The sequence below is a fragment of the Rhipicephalus microplus genome, unplaced genomic scaffold (genome assembly GCF_043290135.1).
Source record: "Rhipicephalus microplus isolate Deutch F79 unplaced genomic scaffold, USDA_Rmic scaffold_45, whole genome shotgun sequence".
In the NCBI taxonomy this organism is placed as follows: domain Eukaryota; kingdom Metazoa; phylum Arthropoda; class Arachnida; order Ixodida; family Ixodidae; genus Rhipicephalus; species Rhipicephalus microplus.
Window position 1 is genome coordinate 772423 of NW_027464618.1, and position 19818 is coordinate 792240.

A 19818-nucleotide genomic window follows, 5' to 3' on the forward strand; every position below is an offset into this window, starting at 1 on the left:
GTGCCTGGTGCACCGGATACTCCAGAGTGGCAACAAGGTCGAAGACCTTCCGCACCAGCAGCGCATCACCGGAGATACAACTCTTCTGGTTGCACCGGGTTGACCAACACTGTGTCTGCGCTGCCGCAGCAAGGGTCACTTATGGCAAGAGTGTCGCGTTCCACGCTGCACATTAGAGGGAGGAGGAGGAGGAGGAAGAGGAGGAAAAAACCTTTAATGATGCTGGCTGTGCCAGATAGCCCTTATCCCCACCGGGCTGGTTGACATCCCTAGTCCGGGATGTCATTAGTCGAGGCCACCACCCGAGCCCGCTGGACTAGAGTTCGCTGTTCCTCTAGCGTGGAGCTATTGAGTAGGGTCGTCTCCCAGTCCTCTTTGGTGGGGTTGGGAAAGGTGCTTAATTTTGGGTTCATTTGGCAGGCCCAGACCATATGGTAAGTGTTGGCCACTTCCCCACAGTACTGGCACTGCCCACTTATTTTTGGGTCGTAATATTTGAGTATGGCTGGAGAGAGCAGTGTATTTGTCTGTAGGTGCCGCAGGACGCGCTCCCCCGTTTTCGAGAGTCCCTTCGCTGGTGCGGGATACAAGCGGCGTTGCTCAATGTAGTATTCTTTGATTTCTCGAAACCGTGTTAAAGGTGTGGGACGTTTAGGTCTATCAGGGGGAACGGAGAGTTTTCCGCGAAGTAAGAACGCGGGCCGCTGCATGTGCAGCCTCGTTATCCTGTAGGCCCTGATGTCCCCGAGTCCATATAAGACGTTTTGGGGTAGGATCGCGGTTACTGATGCTGAATTTTAAAGGTCTATTAGCCAATGAAGAGATTTCTCCTGCACGATAGCTCTCACAACCTCTTCGAGAGTCTAATTATTTGCTTTGAGTTTGGATGGGATACTGCCAGTGCAATGGCCACCGCCTCCGCCTTACTTGGCTTTGAAAGTGAGGCCGCCCACCTGCGTTCCTTGATGTATTACCGCCACCGTGTAGTATCCTCTAGGTGACGGCCCGGCCACATCGACGTAATACATCCCATTACGGGAGCCAAGCCGCTGTTCAAGTGACTCAGCGCGCGCTTGCCTTCTACCTTGGTGCGCCTCCCTTGTCATATTGTGGGGAAGCGGGGACTCACAGAGTTTTGTTCTCCAAAGCTCAGTAATACGCTCCGTGTTTTCGATTTCGCATTCGTGCCGGATCAAGAGGCGGTCCAGTAGGCACCGCCCGGGGGGCGTCTGCGTAAGACACGTGTATTGATTTGTGAGGTGGGCTTCTTGGAGCTCTTGTGTAGAGTTAAAGACTCCCAATGCAGAGAGTTTCTGATTTGAAGTGGTGATGGGTAAATCAAGTGCGCGTTTAATTACTTTCCTAAGAATAGCATCGACTCTGTTCTCTTCGTGTTCAGTGATTCGTAAGTACGGTATTGAATATAGAATCCTGCTAGTTACAAAAGCATTGGCGAACCAAATCGCGTCCCTTCATCGTAGCCCCCCGCGCTTGTTTGACACTCGGCGGATCATGTGCCCTACCGTCGCTTGTCTGGCGTGGTGCTGTTTTTTGTTCTGTTGTGAATCAGAAGGCCAAGAATTCGTAGTTCTGAATCCTCTCGTGTTGTTGATCCTGATATCATCAAGTTCAGTGTCGTCCTATCTTTAATGTTTTCTCTGATATGCAGAAATTCAGATTTGGTTGGAGCGCACTGCAACCCACACTGGGCCACATAGTCCTCCACAATGGAGGCGGCCTGCTGCAGGCGGTCTTCAATTTCCCCTAAACTGCCCCGATTCGTTCAGATTGTTATATCATCGGCGTATATTACATGATATATTCCTTCCACTACTGCCAATGCTTGCGGGAGCTTCATCATGGCAATTTTGAATAGCAGCGGAGACAGGACAGCTCCTTGCGGGGTTCCCCGCGTCCCCATTTTGAATGGTTCATGTTCCTCGTTATCCATGCGAATGAAGGCCAATCTCTCAGAGAGGAAGTCTCTGATGTAGGCAAATATTTTCTTACCGCAATGGACACTACTCAAGTTCTTCAGGATGCTTTCATGTTTAACGTTGTCGAATGCGCCTTTAAGGTCGAGTGCAAGGATTGCTCTATCGTTGTGCGTTGAGGGAATGGGTTGGATAATGTCTCGTTTTAGTTGCAACAGGATATCTTGCGCAGACAGTTGTGGCCTAAAGCCAAATATTAAATCTGCGAAATGCCCCTTGCTCTCGAGGTAGGTGGCGAGACGGTCCATCAGTTTGCCGGCACATGACGTTAATGATATAGGTCTGAGGTTGTCCATGCTGATTTGCTTGCCTGGTTTGGGGATGAATGTGACAACTGCTGTTTTCCATTCAATTGGCAGTGGTTGGCCATCCCAGATCGTGTTAATGGACTGCAATAGATGCCGATAAGATTCGTCTGACAGATTTGCTAACAGTTTTACTGTGGTCAGGTCTCGGCCTGGGGCAGTGCCCCTGCGCATTTTTTTCAGTGCTGCTTTCAGATCGCACATTTCAAAAGGGGTATCGAGCTGACTGTTTTCTCTACCTGCGTATTCACATGCGTTCCTGATGGGATCCGTGGTGCGACATAGATATCTAGCACACTAATCATCAGCCAGCTGGTAGTTGGTTCCCTGCAAACTGAGCAGGGCTCGACGGAGCTGCTTTCGCGCTTCTCCTCGCATTTTGCGGAATCCACGAGAATTCGAAAAAGGCGCCATGCTTTCCTTGTATTCATTTCTTTAGCTAAAACATTGCACCGTTCTATCCAATTGGATTCGTTCAGTTGTGCAGCATATTCATCCGCTTGCTTACTCAAGTCGGCTATTCTAAGTTTAAGCTTGCGGTTGAATTTTTTTTTCTGCCATCGTTTAGTTAAGCTTCTGCGGGCGTCCCAAAGGTGGAGCAGGTACTTATCGATGGCGGGGGTGTCTTTCATTGTCTTTATAGTTTTAAGACACTTGGAATTAGCTGCAAAGAGCTGTTTTGCCCATCCCGTATATCCTCCCGTCTCTGGCACAGAGGGGACCACCTGTGAGCGGAAGGCTGTCCAATCTGTCAGCTTAGCTTGGCTCCATGTTCTACGGCCTATGTTGCCGGAGAGTGTGATTCTGAGGAGACAGTGATCACTGCCGAGCGTTTCTTCTAAGTTTTCTTATGTTGCGTAGAAAATGTTTTTAGTCAGTGATAGATCCGGGCAAGTATCTCGGTTTACAGAATTCCCAATTCTAGTGGGTTTCATTGGATCTGTGAGAAGCGATAGACGAAGAGTGAATATGAGTTCTGCCAATATCCGTCCCTTGGGGACTTCGTGGGTGTAACCTCAATGATAGCTGGGGGCGTTAAAGTCACCCAAAATCACCAGTTGGTTCTTATCTGATTCCTTAATCGCTTTATAAAACATTTCGTTGAAGACACATTGCCTGGATTTTGGAGAACTGTATAGATTTAGAATGTACAAGCTAGGATCTCGTGTTTTATTGGGAAGGACTTTGACCATTGTGTATTCATGCGCCTCTGACAGATCAAGGTCTATCTGACAAGCGGTATACTCCTTGTGAATGAGAACACAGGTGGACGCACTTCCTTGAAATGAGTTGTAACCAGGCAATTTCGCCTGTAAGCCGGTTTCATGTAGCGCCAAAACTGCAGGGGTAAAATGTTGACTCTGCAGGAAAAGGTTAAGAGTGGCCCTCTTTTTCCTATCTTTGAACCCCCTGCAGTTCCTTTGGAAAATAACGAGTGGCTGTCCTTTGGAGCTTTTAATATTATGTTTAGAACTGCCTGCCATCATGGATTTATTATTGAGGAGGTGTCATTTTCGCCACTGCAGCCAGCGTGGGAGCCTGGAGAGGCGTGGGGGACTCAGTTTGGTTTGTTACCGACTGGGCTATGTTGCTCTCGGATTCAGAATTTGCCAGGTTACGATGAACAATTTCGCGTCGGGGTTGTTCTGTTGTCTTAATGCTAGTTTTGAGTTGGTGCAATTGGGGCGTGAACCAATTTTGAATGGTTTGTAGTACACTGCCTGTGAGAATTGGCAAAACGCTTTGCTTGAGGTCTTGCATAGCGGCTTGAACTGATAGGTTCAGCTGCTACGTAATAATGTCTTGTACTGTAAGCTTGGTTTGTTCTAAGGTCATTTTGCTCTGCTCCTCAAGTTTAACCTCTAGTCGGCTTAGCCGACCTTCTAAGTTGTTCGAAGCACCAACTACAGTTTTAGACACACTAGTGTTACCCGATGCGTCTGACTGAGTGTCCTGCTCATCGTCCGAGCACTCAGATGTGTGCATAGCCAGCGGTTCCGACGGTGGTGGAGGAGTAGCAGCCTGCGACGCCTTCAGCGCCCGATTTTCGCGTTCCAGAGTTTCAATGCGTTTTTCATGGCTTCCAATTGTTTTAAAATTTCAGGATTGGAGGGGGAGACAGTGGTGGTGGTGGGAGAGTAAGAGGAGACTCCTACCCAATCGCTCACCTGTTTGGGCGGGTTTGCCAGTGACGGGAAATACTCGGTGCCGAAGGTAGACGGCCTCGACTTCTGTCCAGCTGGGGCCTTGATCGGCTTGGGCTTGTTATGCATGGGCTTCACTTTTTCGTCAGTCCTGAGAGGTGCTGAGGGCTCTTCTTGCTTGTTTTTAGTGCATGTTGCCGCTGTGGTAGAGCGGGATTACATGCCTTCCGCAATTTTCCGACGCACTGCGCAGAGCCGGTGAAATCGAGATAGTCCCTTCTCTTAAAATATTAGGAGTAATATTTCAAGAAACATTATCATGGGATTACCACATACACTTCTTAGCTACGAAGGTCTCTCAGTTAGTCGGCCTTGTGTACCGAAACAAGCACTTGCTTCCTCGGAATATTTTGTTGTTAATTTACAATACCTTATTTTTATCAAGAATCAATTACTGCCATCTAGTTTGGGCTCTAACTTCTAAAGAAAACATAAACAAACTTCATATGTTGCAAAAAAGGTTTGTACGGGCGGTAGAGAACGTGCAACGTACTTATCATACTCGTTCCTTATTTGAAAAATACAACCTAATGCCAGTAATAAAATTGTATGATTTTCTTCTGTCCAAGAAATTTAAGCAAGACATAAAAAACTCTAACCCGTTTCTAAAGCAGTTGGCAGATTTAATACTCAACCAGCCTAAGTATAATACCCGGAAAAATGAAGTGTGGACTGTTCGAAGCTTTAGAACCACATACGGTCTTCAATCGTTGGGAAATAAACTTCCAAGGTTACTAAATGAACTTAGGGATATCGAAATTGACTTAGAAAAAATCACCTCTAAACAACGGCGGAATCATTTCCTCCAGACGTCATGATCACTCGTTTCTGTTACTTGTAATTTCTAAAGAATGTATTTTTGTATTTTGTTTTTGTTGACGTGTATTTTGTATACTGCTTTGTGTTTTTTTTCACGATATGTTTCTTGGTGTCTTGTTTGTTTTTTCTGTTTTAGGAAATGAGTATGCATTTGTGGTGTTGCCAAAGCAATAAATTAAGCATATTTCTTTTTTATGATGCTTTTTCTGTGTTTTGCAAGGCAAATACGCCTGTACTTCACATTGCGAAATTATTTGTTTATAGCATTATATGTACTAATATGTTACACCTGTACAGTGTTGATTGCCCATTTTTGTCGTACACTTGTTTTTATGCTTCGCTCGGATGTATTACGCAAATGCTTTCTTTTTTTAAGGCAAATACGCACACATTTTTTGCATCATTTGAAATAGATTTTTTGTTGTTGTTGTTTAAGCATTAGACGTTTCGTTTTATCACACATGTACAGTGATGATTCTTTCTTGTCATAGACCTGTTTATTTTACGCGTATGATCCCGAATGTTTTTATGAAAGTGTTACCGCTGCTGCGGTGTGTTCGGGGAGGGAGAAGGGGGGCCTGCGGCCTTGTCAAGCTGGCATCACGCCAGCTTTTTCTGCAGGTCTCCTGCATCATGTATCCTTGATGCGAAATAAAGTCATTATTGTTAATATTATTATAATTATTATTATTATTATTATTATTATTATTATTATTATTATTATTATTATTATTATTATGATTATTATTATTATTATTATTATATTATTATTATTATTATTATTGTTATTATTATTATTATTATTATTATTATTATTATTATTATTATTATTATTATTATTATTATTATTATTATTATTATTATTATTATTATTATTATTATTATTATTATTATTATTATTATTATTATTATTATTAAATGGTTTTCACCGCATATAAGGCACTCGGGTTGACAGTCGTGCTTCGCTGGGCTCTCCAGAGTGAGTTCCATCTTCGCACCACAGTTAATGCACCACTGATTGTCCGGATTGGGGCACGTCCGGTCTGTGGCCCAATGTTCCACACCGGTAACATGCCGGAACCGTTTTTTTTTTTTTGTAGTACCGCACTGGCACGTTTTCACAGCAGTAGTGAATGAATCTGGGAACGCGGCGTCCTTTGAAGGTCACCACTGCAACGTTGGATGTTCCGAGTTTCCGCACATACAAAATTTCGCCGTCGATTCACTCGAGCTTGCGTTGAAGAGATTCCGAAGTTTCATTGTCTGCGATGGTGACGACACCCTTGCAAGTTTCTCCGGCTGATTTCAAATGTCCTTGAAACGGTACCTGGCGGTCTCCGATCGTCAGCGTGATGTCCCCGATGAGCTTCGAGGCCAGGCTTTCCGTTTTCACACCTACAACAACAATTTTTTTGTCCCACACCCGCCACACGGAGATACCAGCGTTCGTGGTGCTGCCGGTGAAGCATTGCACTGCTGTGCCAATCCCGCCTGGGCCGAACGCAGCGTGCAGATTCATGGTTATTTTTGGTTTAAGCACAATAACCAACTCGTCCGACCGGATTCGAGGCGTGTGTGTTGGCCTCCATGTCGCCAGCTGCCGCGGGGACTCAACGCAAGCTGCGGGTGTTGATCCTGTTTTGCGAGCCTGTGGCTGGGCGGCAGCCGTCGAGCCTCGGGGCTTCATTTTGGCGAGCTTCTCTTGCAGTTGGCGAACCATGATCCGAAGATATTCGTCTTTCCGTGTTTCTGCCACCTCGATGTCAACCCACTGCATCGTGCTGGGGTCGTAGCCTGTCTTCGTGGACGCTGCCATGGCTGGGGAGCCCGGGCGTAAGCCTCGTTGGCGTTAGACTTAGCCGGGCTCGGGCGTCGCGTGATGTTCAACCAGTCGTAAGTTGGCGGAAAATGGGCCTACCTGGTTAAAATAGGTATGCAGAGGTTACTGATGGTTTCGCCGAAACTCTGAAATCAGTTTCTGGTGGATATTTGCCACAAGTCCACAACATTTGTTGATTTCCGACGGAGCCGACGTGACATGCGTCTCACGCTCGTGCTGAAACGCCGCACATTAGAGAGATTTAGTTTAGCGCGTGCAACGGCCTAGCACACGCATCACCCGAGAGGGAGCCCGGCTGCGCATGTGCTGTCCGTAAGAGAAATTCGTGGGCTTGCGCACACGAGGGATGCGTATACTAGCTCTCGTCTCTTACTTTGCGCACGTTACAGCCATTGGGTACCTTAGCAGTAGCTCTCGAGAGATCTCGAACAGCCGGAACCAAAACACACAAGATGTCTGCGACCGACAAAACTATGGTGGTCGTGGCAGCGAACAAAGATTGTGTGAATTTGGATGCATTTGGAACTTAAGCAAATAAACCTGAAGCCAACAAGTGAACAGGTGCAGTGGATTGGAGTCACTGCTAAGCTGTAGCGCAACGTTGGACGATTGTACAACGTCATTTACGGAGAAGCAGGAATGGGATGGTGACGGGAAGCACCGCGACGGATTTGTGGGTTGTGTACGGGGCGTCGTGTGTGTGATCCCTTTAAACTGTGGTGGTTGAGGCGTGTGTATAACCGTAAAAATGTATGAATGATTGCCTTCAGAAGCATTTTAAGTGTTAAAAAGTAAAGGTTAGGTCTGGACACGCATTTAGCGTGCATGTGGATGCATGTACGTCTTCTACGAAGCTCAGGTGATTTTTCTCGCACACGGTGTTCTCACCATGGTGAAAGCAGCTATCGCGACGTGAAGAATGACTCGTGAAGACGCCGCCGCCAATGGGGGCATTTTTTTATATAACGTTGAGCAACACCAGATTTTTTTCTGTCTCGTGATCTTAGAAAACAACTGTAGCAAAAACATAAATGTTAAACTAGCAGTAAGTGATCGTCTTCGCCGTGTCTGTCCTTTATGTTGCTACTTTACCTATAGCCTCAACACCCCTAAGCAGCACTCGTCCTCGAGAAATATGGCTTGTCACACGCCTTGACTTGTGTGTTGTGTCGACGAATATCGGTTATTAGAACTTCTTGCCTCTTCGCGAGATGGCGTGAAGCAACACTCAAAGGTAGGCCTTTGAGCTCAGGTGCAGTACACGTTTCATATGTTGCGCATGGTTAACTAATGCTGTAGGACGCAGCCTTAAACGTAGCGTACGCAGCGCACAGCACGTTGCGCACGTACAGATTTGCGTACGCTAAACTAAAACCCTCTATTCACGAGGAGAGTGAGTGTGTGAGTGAGGAGTGTGAGTGAGGAGAGTGAGTGGTCACGAGGAGAGTGAGTGTGTGAGGACCTACGCAAGCATCACTGGGCCGACTGGAGAAGAAGACACTGCAAAACTTGTCATGGACGAGGCTGAAGCCGAGGAAGCCACGGGCGGAGTGCTGCCAAACGATGAGGGGTGTGAAGCGGCAAAGCTAACTCCACTTTCGAAGAACAAAAAAAAAAGTCAAAAGGAAGAGAGATGCCTAAAAGAAACTAAGCCCGCAAACGACGACACAGGCCACCTCGAAGGGCGAGACCATGTCAGGACGCGGTCACCCCCCGGTCTAGAAGAGGAGGCCATATACGTGAGCTGGGGAGCCAGTGGAACCATGCATCTCCAAGCTGGCTCATGGCACTACGCTGGGCGCGGCAGAGTTGTTGAACATGGCTGACTTGGGCGGGACATTTTAGCTTTCACAGCCCTTGAAGTACTAATGGAGATCGACAACAGGTACATAGACTGCACCTTCTGAATTTGGCTGAGACGGCTGCGCAAGGAACCTGCGAGGCATCATAGTAGCGCTGAAAGCACACGTAAGAGGTAGGTACCGTGCGGCCTGTTCGTTCTCGTAAAAACACTACCAAGGTGAATGACCACTGCTCTTCGTTTTCTGACACTAAATGTTCGAGGATTGTGTTCTAGGAAGCGACAATATCAGCTTAGCTGGCTTTCCTTGCAAACGCATATTGATATAGTGGCCGCGCAGGAAATAAAAAGAGAACTTGAAGAACGGACGGACCGTGCGCATGGTGAAACAGTACCGCAATAGATACACTGTGTGTGTAGCGCATGCTGTCGGAACGTTACCTGGCTGAGCAATGACTACAAATGATTTGGGCCTAATCGAAGTCAACGTCGTTTCATGCGCATGTGGAAGCCTGCATGCTCATGCTTGTTGATTTTTTTTATCGGGCGTACAGTGGCTGTGTTATCTTCTTACGCGCCGAATACAAAGAATGAACGATCAGCCTTTTTCTAAAGTGTACACAAGTATTTCAAATTTTGAAAAAAAAAAAGTAATGCTTGGCGACTTAACTGTGTGTGGTTTGCAGCAGATCGAGTGAAAAAACACCGGGTACGAAATAAAAACACTCTGCTTTCAACTACTCTTGTGCAAGAAGAATCTTGCAGATGTTGGTTGCCTCCTATCGAGTGATGATGTACCTGCCTTCACGCACTTTCAAGTCCAAAGCCATGCTAGGTTAAACAGAGGATAGGTATTATTGGACCTTCTACGAAAGTGTGGAGTTATGGTTTGAAGCCTGTGTCTTTCAGTGATCATAGTCTTGTAATGTTCAGTATAGGTGAAAAGCAACCAAATTTGATTGATTGATTGATTATTATGGAGGTATACCGTACCGAAACCACCATATGAGTATAAGAGACGCCGTAGTGTAGGGTTCCGGAAATCAAATCGCACTAACTTGTTTAGATCTGCTGAAAAATGTTGAGTTAGGTTAAGCACATCTGTTTGCAGATCTTGTCAAGATTTGTTTATCTACGGGACCAAAAGGACCCATTGGTATTGACTGTGCTTCAAGTAAGGCTCTTTGAATAACTACCAGAATTCATTGTGTCGTCATGACGGGGCGTTCATGGAAGATTGCGAGGGTTTCTGAAATAAATTGTCTGGGCTGTTCAGTTTTTGATTGTGCGTTTTTTAGCCCCGCCGTGGTGGTCTAGTGGCTGCAGTACTCTGCTGCTACCGCGACCTGTATCGAATCGCGGCTGCGGCGGCTGCATTTTCAATGGAGGCGAAAATGCTGTAGGCCCGTGTGCTCAGTTTTGGGTGCTAGAACCCCAGGTGGTCGAAATTGCCAGATTCTTTCACTACGGCATATCTCATAATAATATGGTGATTTTGGGACGTTAAACTCTACACACCAATCATCAAAGTGCGGTTTTCAACGGAATGCATGAGAAACGCACCGCAGAAGCGTCTGTCAAGAATTTACGAGACAATATGCTACCGGTAACGATGTATCAATCAATGTACTCCCTATAGGACCAGAGAAGACGTGCCTAAAAGAACAAAATGAATTCCCGTGCGTACATTGGCCAAGTCCTCTTTCAAGGTTTAAGCCGTGCACGAATACATTACCAGTGAATACTCGGCTTGAAGAAAGATTTATATCTGTATCTTGGTCTGTGAACTGTTCATTATGCAAAGAAACCTGAGACAGTAGACCATGCATTTAGAGAATGCTGGGACGAAGGACATTCGTTTTGGGACGTTAAGCACCACATATCAAACACGCCCACACACGCAGCGCTTAGCATGAGGCGTGTTTCTTTGTTTCTCATGCGGTGTCTTATTCGTACAGTTGTAACCTTTTTCTGAAGCTTGTGACGACGGTGAGGTTCGCTAAAGAAACAGTTTTGGGCTCTATGCGGTGATAAGATGTGAAAATTGTGCTTATGCAACGTATACAGCATAGCAAAGCATTTTTGTACGACGCTATTCTCATTTTGCGTTTTCATATGCTCAGCCACTACCTTGCCTTGGAATAAAAACAGTGCGGATACTTTGTTTCCTGTCTCTTTGATTAATATATAAAATGACTACTTGTTCCACGCCCCCCCCCCCCCAACAAAAGGAATCGTGATGAATAAAACAGTAGTTAATTAGAACTACCTGCATCTCTATCTACTATAACTTAGTCGAAACGAAAATCACGCCTTCATATCAATTGGTACGCACAATTTTGAGTTAGACAGGGTAGGGAATCGCTAGATCAAAACGACCAACAAGAGCCTAGCCATTTGGGTGGAGGGAAGAGGTCGGTAATCATTAGCTTTCGCCATAGCCGAACGTCGGTTGCGCACAGTAGTCCGAAATTCTCCCAGTGAAACCGAAGCGGGAAGTGCAGGTGAGTTGCTCTCACCAGCCACCAGGCGCACTAGCATATTAAGCTGCCGAGGTCTATGGGGGAGTCCACTCTACACTTGCTTTTTTTTATTTCTCTATGGCAATACGTTGGTACTGCAATTATCAGCCAACACATGCCTCACATCGATACGCCTTACGTGTGCGTATACGTAAACACACGCGGACTGTGCGGCCAGTGCCACGCTCGAGCCTCTAACATGGCGGTATGCACACGACGGCCGACAGATGGCAGCGATTTGGCATAAGGCCAATAGACTTGCCTATCTGATTGGAAAAGCCCTAGAAATTGATATAATTTAACATGACCATATGTTGTGAAATAAAAAGCCACGGCTTTTCCAATCTGATCAAAGAAGCCCCAGTAATCGATCCAATAAAAATACGATCATAACTTCTAAAAATGAAAATTACGAGTTTTCGAAAAGCGATTTTTTCAGGTATACAAATTTTATGCCTTCAACCTCTTTCTTCATGAAGGCCAAAAAACATCTGCACCAAGGCAGGGACGTAAAAAAAATCGCAGCATATCCACGGAGTGAATCATGATGAGTGGGTGAAGCTCCGGAGAGAATCATCGGTAAACCATGAATCTTCCGTGTAATTTGCCGAGTCGATCATCATTTAAAGACGTTAGAAACACTGTGTGCGTATGCCATACAGCTTGGTCCTCCCGCTCTCGTACGGCAGGACCTTGGTAGCAGTGTCGCGCACCTTCACGACCCACCAACAGCTAATGGAATTTATTACAACGCTCCCCCTATATCGTACGTCGAAGCACTAAATTCAACGATCGCCTTCCACCAATGCTACGCGCCATATGTGACATCATTTCCTGTTATAGCCCGGCCGCGGTGGTCTAGTGGCTAAGGTACTCAGCTGCTGACCCGCAGGTCACGGTATAGAATCCCGGCCGCACCGGCTGCATTTTCGATGGAGGTGAAAATGCTGACGCCCGTGTGCTCAGATTTGTGCGCACGTTAAAGAGTCCCAGGTAGTCGAAATTTCGGAGCCCTCCACAACGGCGTCTCTCATCATCATGCGGTGGTATTGGGACGTTAAACCCCACATATCAAATCATTCCTATTATAAGATCTCGCATTTTTCATTATCAACGACAGGTACCGCAATCTAGTTTTTAACATCTCGCATCCATTCAAATACAGGTACCGCCATCTAGTGAACACTTGAAGTACCGCCATCTAGTTTTATAACATTTCGCATCAACTAATGCTATCTAGTGAACACTTCAAGTTCCACCGTCTAGTTTTATAAGATTTCGCATCAACTACCACCATCTAGTGAACACTGCAAGAACTAAACTATAAGTGGCTACCTACTACTACTACAACTACGTACCTCAGAGGATGTAGAGACCCACTTCTTACGGAGCTTCGCCTCTAAAAAACGGTTGCATAATGTACAGACCAACTTTAACCCCTTGTTATCCAGCCGCGGCAGTAGCCGAGTGATAAAGTGTTCGTCTCACAATCCGAAGGGCAGAGGCTCGAATACCGCGGTCGACCTCAAACCCCAAGAGTATGCCTTGGAGCTTTGAAAATATTATTTTCTGAAGTTTCAACTTTTGTCAAACGTCACGCTTTGCCATGAAGGGCATATTATGCGTTTGTTTCTAGCTAAAGGGACCTGATGCGTTGGCTTCCCCGCAATGTATGGTCGACACTGGCGAAAAATATTGAGGCCCTTATCAGCCCTGATAAGGCATAACTTTTGTCTGACGTCTCACCTTGCAGTAGAGGGCGTACTTTACATTTATTCCGAGCTAAAATGCTCCTGATGCGTTGGCTTTCCCTCAATAAATGGTTGAAACTAGTGAATAAAGTTCAGGCCCTTATCTGTCCTGATAAGGTTCAATATTTGTCTGACGTCACACCTTGCCATGGAGGGCGTACTATGCGTTTATTTCTGGCCAAAGAGCTCCTAATACGTTGGCTTCTCCACAATTCTGGGTCAAAACTAGCGAGAAAAGTATAGGCTCTTATCAGCCTCGATAAGGCTCAACTTTTATCTGGCGTCACACCTTGCCATGGAGGATATTATGCGTTTGTTTCTAGCTAAAGTGCTCCTGAAGTGCCGGCTTCCTCGCAATGCATGGTGGAAAGTAGCAAAAAAGTTCAGGCCCTTATCAGCCTTGATAAGGCTAAACTTTTGTGTGACGTCACACTTTGCGATGAAGGGCGTACTATTGCATTTGTTCCAAGCTAAAGTGCCCTGATACGCTGGCTTCTCCACAAAGCATGGTCGAAACTAGCGAAAGAATTTTATGACCTTACCAGTCCTGATAAGGCTCAACTTTTTTCACTACTTTAGACCAAACATTGCGGAAAAGTCAACATGTCAGGGGCGTTTTAGCTCGGAACAAATCCATAAAACGCCCTCCACGGCAAGGTTTGACGTCAGACTAAAGATGAGCCTTATCAGGGCTGATAAGGACCTAAACGTTTTACGCTAGTTTCGACTATGCATTGCGGAAAAGCCAACATATGAGGGGCCTTTTAGCTCGGAAAAAAAATGCACAGTATGCCCTCCACGGCAAGGTGTGACGTCAGACAAAAGTTTATTCTTATCAGGGCTGATAAAAGCCTCAACTTTTTTCGCTAGTTTCGATTATGGATTGCAGGGAAGCCAATGAATCAGGGGCTTTTTAGCTCAGAACAAATGTATAGTACGCCCTCCACGGCAGAGTGTGACGTCCGAAAAATGCTGAGCCTTATCAAGGCTGATAAGGGCCTCAACTTTTTTGCTAATTTTGACCATGCATTCTGGAAAAGCCATGGCATCAGGAGTCCGTTAGCTAGGAAAAAACGCATCGCATAGCACGCCTACCATGGCAAGTTGGGACGTTAGACAAAAGTTGAAACTTCAAAAAATAAAATTCCGAAAACTTAAAGGAATACCGTTGGGGAATGAGGCCTACCGCGGTATTAGAACCTCTGCCCTAACGATTGTGAGAGGAACACGTTACCGTTTGGCTACTGCCACGGCTTGATAGTAAGGGTTAAAAGTTGGTCTGTACATTATGCAACCGGGTTTGTATTGTTTTTTTTTTTGCCTCACTGCGTTGGTGCATATGTTTTTTTGGACTCCGTAGAAAAAAAGTTGAAGGCTCAAAATTTGTTTGCGATTAGATATAGCTGAAAAAAGGACTTGTCAAACTCATATCGGTAGATATTGTTGTACTTAAATTGTATCATATCCTAGGGCATTTTCGATCAGAGAGGTGAGTGCATAGCGTTTGGAAAACTCGTAATTTTATATTTGAGAAGTTGCGGTGGTATTTTAATTATATCAATTCATAGGGTTTTTACGATCAGAAAGATAAGTCTACAAACCTATTCAAAATCACTGCCATCTGTCGGCCGTCGTGTGCATACCGCCATGTTAGAGCCTCAGCGCGGCGCTGTCCGCAGAGTCCACGTGTGTTTACGTATACGCACACGTAAGGCGCATTGATGTGAGGTGTGTATTGGCTGATAATCGCACTGCCGACGCATTGTCATAGAGAAATAAAAAAAACAAGACTGGACACTCCTATAGACCTCGGCATCCCAATCGATACTAGCACACCTGGTGGTTGGAGAGAGCAACTGGCCTGCCCTTCTTATGTCAGTTTCACTGGGTGAATTTTGGCTTACTGGCTGCAACCGACGTTCGGCTATAACAAAAGTTTTCAGACCACTTTAATTTCAGAACACCTTTCTCCACCCAAATGGCAAGGTAGTTTTTTGTTGTTGGTCGTTTTTTTAGCGATTCCCCATTTTGTCTAGCACGAAATTGTTCGTGCAAATTGAGGTCATGGCGTAACTTTTATTTCAACTGGTAATAATAGAAAGAGATGCAGGTATTCATAATTCACTACCGCTTGATTCATCGCACTTTTTATTCAACAAGTGGTCAGACAATATATCAATCAGAGAGACAGAAAACAGAGTATCCGCATTGTTTTTATTCCAACGCAAGGTATACAGTCTGTTCCTATAAAAAGCACAAAATGAGAAGAGCATCGCAAAAAAATGCTTTGCTATACTGTGTACGTCAGCCAATCACAATACTCACATCTTGCCGCCGCATAGATCCCAAAACTGTTTTTAGCGATCCTCGCCACCGTCACAAGCCTCAGAAAAAAATTACAACTGTGCGAATTATTTATAACGTAAGAAACATAGAAACACGCTCCACGTGAAGCGCAGCGTGTGTCGGCGTGTTTTACATGAGGGGTTTCGCGTTCCAAAACAAATTAGTGGGCGTGTTTATGTTTCTTACATGGTACGTGTCTTATTCGCAAAATTCTTACTTTTTTTTCTGAATCACTGATCCGACTAGCCCAAGAACGTGCGATTCAACAAGCTTCGCTTGAAAATGTGCCTAAGCTGCTGTCTCACACACGAAGACACCGAAGTAGCCGACGTTGACGGAACCTTCCCGCTGTTATGCCGGGGCTTGTTGCACGCATGGGGTACTTGAATCGGCGCAAATTGTAGATGGTGCTTATTGCAGTGCGGCTTAAGCTCCCGGATGGTTTTGTAAACGAAATTGGTTCTTCGCAGATGTGCTGCTTCTCGTTAAAAATGATAAATTGCATGAGGCAGACCTGTTGCGAGAGATACATCACTTAGGGCACATCACACACATACACACACACAAAAAAGCAAATAGCACACACCCACGCACAACTTCAAGCACTGTTCACACTGTTTCACAGTGCTTGACACGGCACCAAGTTCACGTACTTCAGCATGCCGGCGACGAAGACTCACGCACATGTCACTCTGTCGCGGTTAACGGAAGAATGTATGGCAGCGAATGGCAACGATCAGTTCCGGGGAGAAGGGGGTAATCAATGTACCATTCTTTGAATTGCACTCGGAACCTCGCTGATGTCCTGGGCGCTGATCGGCAAGGGACTTCGTTCCTCCTCGCTCTTCCTCAGTCACGACTAGAGCCGAGGAAGCTCGAGCGGCAGCGCTGAAGAATGTCGTCTCACGCACTGACACATTGAGAGATAAACAGAGGCTGGGTGAGAAAGCTAGGTCGTGAAGTGGCATTACTCGAGATGCTCAGTTGCCTCTAGGCATTGGTCGGGTGCTGAGGTGAAGCATTGCTTGGGTCCCTCTGGAATACGCTTGCCCTTTCTCAACTCAAGTGCAGCGTTGCCTTTTATGGAGTAATCAGTACATGTCTCGCCTGAGAATGACATTATTGCCCTCAGCTCATTGTGTAAGGGAAGTCGTATAAAATCTTAACGGATGCATCCTTGCGTCCAATACTGTGGGTGCATCCACATCTACGTTTTCCCAATGTGAACCAGAGGTGTTGAGGAACAAGCACAAATGTGTGTGGTGTAACGAGCCATAATTTTTTCCACTAATTTAAGGAATGCCACAGCTTTGTATGGGTCATTGTATTGAGCTGATGGGCAACTCAACTTTTAGCAATATGTACTCAAATGCCACTTGATTTCAATACCAAAAACTGCCAATCATTACAAAGTAAGTCTGCAAGTTGAGACCACAGATTTGTTGAAAGCCTATAACATAAAAAAACAAAGGACAGAAATCAGAGGCACCAGATAAATGGCTATGTAATTGGCAAAATGTAGAATAAGCCCTAAAACACAGATGCAAGGCCCACGCAAATCGTGGCCTGTTGTGGGGAAGCATATTGGCAGCTTGAAGATCACTGGTGACCTGTGGATGTCACTGCGAGAGGCCATGCAGTGTCAGTCAGTCTGCAATGCCTTGCCACCGCCACGAAACTCGGGACTGGAGTAAGTTCTCCACAGAAAGCATGCTGCGTCATCTGTCACACAAGTTGAACACATGGCACACTTCCGGCAGTAGAGCCGGCCGTCCACTGCGTTGCCAACGCCAAGGGATCTCAGAGAAAGCGTCAACGGGCGGGCTAGCCCTTGATGCCTTCAACCGCTGGAATGCAATAGGACGTTATTTCCGCGAGTGGCCGACGATTAGGTGTATGTCCTCGTGCTTGTGTCGGGTGAGGGTCACTGCCGGCACCGCACTACAACGGCCTCACGGATGCGCCATGGAAATGAAACGGTCATGGGAAATGGTGAGTCTCGCATATCGCACTTGTTCTGCTTCCCGTCTCTCTTTTACAGCGTGTCTCTACGTAGAGGATGGCGTAGTGACCGCCTGCGACTGGCAGCAGAGGCCACCACCGGAACGTCAGTAGGTCATGGCGGCCTCCTTGTACTCTGAAGCCTACATGGTGAAGAAGTCCTCGAGCTTGCACTGCAGCGTCAGGAACGGGAGCCGCTTCACCGGGTCGCTGTGCCACATATCCCCAGCACGATCTCGATCGTACAGCGCTGGAGGACAGCCCAGAGGGCAAGACATCATGTAGCCGTGCTCAACCTAGAGGGCAAACAAAAAAATTGTGGTTAGTCTAAATGTCCTAAACACACAACTTTAAGTTCAGTACTTAATGAGTGCTGATGCTGCTTTAATTCGGTGCTAACTCTGTGGTTGATGCAGCACTAATGCAGTTTTTGTGTAGGTCTCGGTGAACTGTCTAAACCCTGAATAACGAAATCATCTGGGAAGCGATTTTCGTTCATCCTCATTAAAATTTCGAAGTTGATATCCCACAAATATACTTTGCACGACCAATATTTATTTAATGAAGTTGGTAATCTGGCTTCGTTTAACGTTGAAGCATGACGGCTCGAGAATGAGCCTGACTTGCTGCTCCTCGCAATTTAAGCTTCGCATAGCTTTGTCGTCGTCATAGGCTCAACAAATTGTCAAAGCTAGTTAAAAATTGCTTACTTCTCTTGACAAATGACGCCAAAAGCTGTAAAATCACTTGTCACAGTCATTGCATCGACCACTGGCTGATTCAGCAAGGCGCACTTGGTCACTACTGGGGTCGCTGTGGGATGTCACGGCTTGTTCAAAAGTACGTGTACAATCGTACTGTTGCTATAAAAATCCGTGCCGCAGATTTTCATTGCAAAAGTATTAGAAAGAAACAAGAAAGAGAAAAAGGGCTCAAGGTCACGAATCGCGCACGACGTGTTTTCTTTCCCCATGCCACCCCTCCCTTCCAGAGCTTTTGTCGGTATGAGAGAAGGCAGAATGCAATCGCAGCATGTGAGAAATCTTTGCAACTCCACTCGTACTGGATGAATTCTAAAAAAAATGCGGCGGTGAATTCATGAGGCAATAAGCTTTATCAGTGAATTCATTTTATGCTACTTCAAAAAGTGCTGCAGGGCCCATGAAGTGAACATATTACCCTCGAATCAATTTATGATATTCTTTTAAGCTTAAAAGCTTTTGTGCCGGCTTATATGCTCGAAGAATAATAAATTTAAAATGTTATGTATTTTACGAATGATGGCTTGTGTCCTACCGAGAGTCAAATCCTGCTACTACTCAAAGCTGTTTTGACTTCGTCCGAACGAAAAAAGACGCTCTCACAGAGGCCTTATTTCAATTAAAAAAAATATTGTGCAGGTTAGTTAGGTGATGACAAATATGCCCATTATTTAATATGTCACATATACTAATCTAATTCAATTCGAAGTTCTTCGACTAAAATCACTATTGGCTTCGAGCCTAAAGTGAACTATTAGCAGCAGCCTAGTTTTGTTGCTTTCCTCTCGTCATCACTCTCATACATTCATTGTGCACACTTTTAAAGATTGCATGATTGCTGAACTGTTTTGGCCATATCAGGTCGGGGTCAGCATACGATACATTGTGCTGTTCACGTAGGTAACGCGCGGGAGATTCCATGTGTGTCCACACTGAGAAACGTGTAGAAGCAAGCATGCCGTTAGGCCAAACTTCAAGATGAACGCTGCTCCCCCTTCCTTTCGCGGGCGCGCGCCCAGATAACGAGGGCATGACGTGCACACATGAATTGCCTCACGTACACAGCAGTGCAGTGATGTTAGTCCTCTACGTAGACAACTGTGCTCTGACGTTGCCAATTGTGGCACGTGACATGGCAAAATTTATTTACCACGACATGCGTAGTTCCTGTAATTTGTTGCTTGAATAGATAAAAGAAACTTGAGATAAATAATGAGGCGCAATAAGAAAATGCGTGCGTCTTTTTTCTAATGTTTGCCCATGAATTGCAACGAGATGCATAACTATGTTTCGCATGCGTTCGCAAGCGAAACATAGTCCGTTTAGCCAATATTTCGCATGCGTTCGTGTCCCGGCGGTCAGCGCATCGAGCAGACGACAGTTGTGGAAGCGAAAGTAGCGCTCCTACGCGTTCACGCACTTATTGAACTCATCTACTCTACCGCGTCTCAGCCAGCATTTCTAAACCATCCCA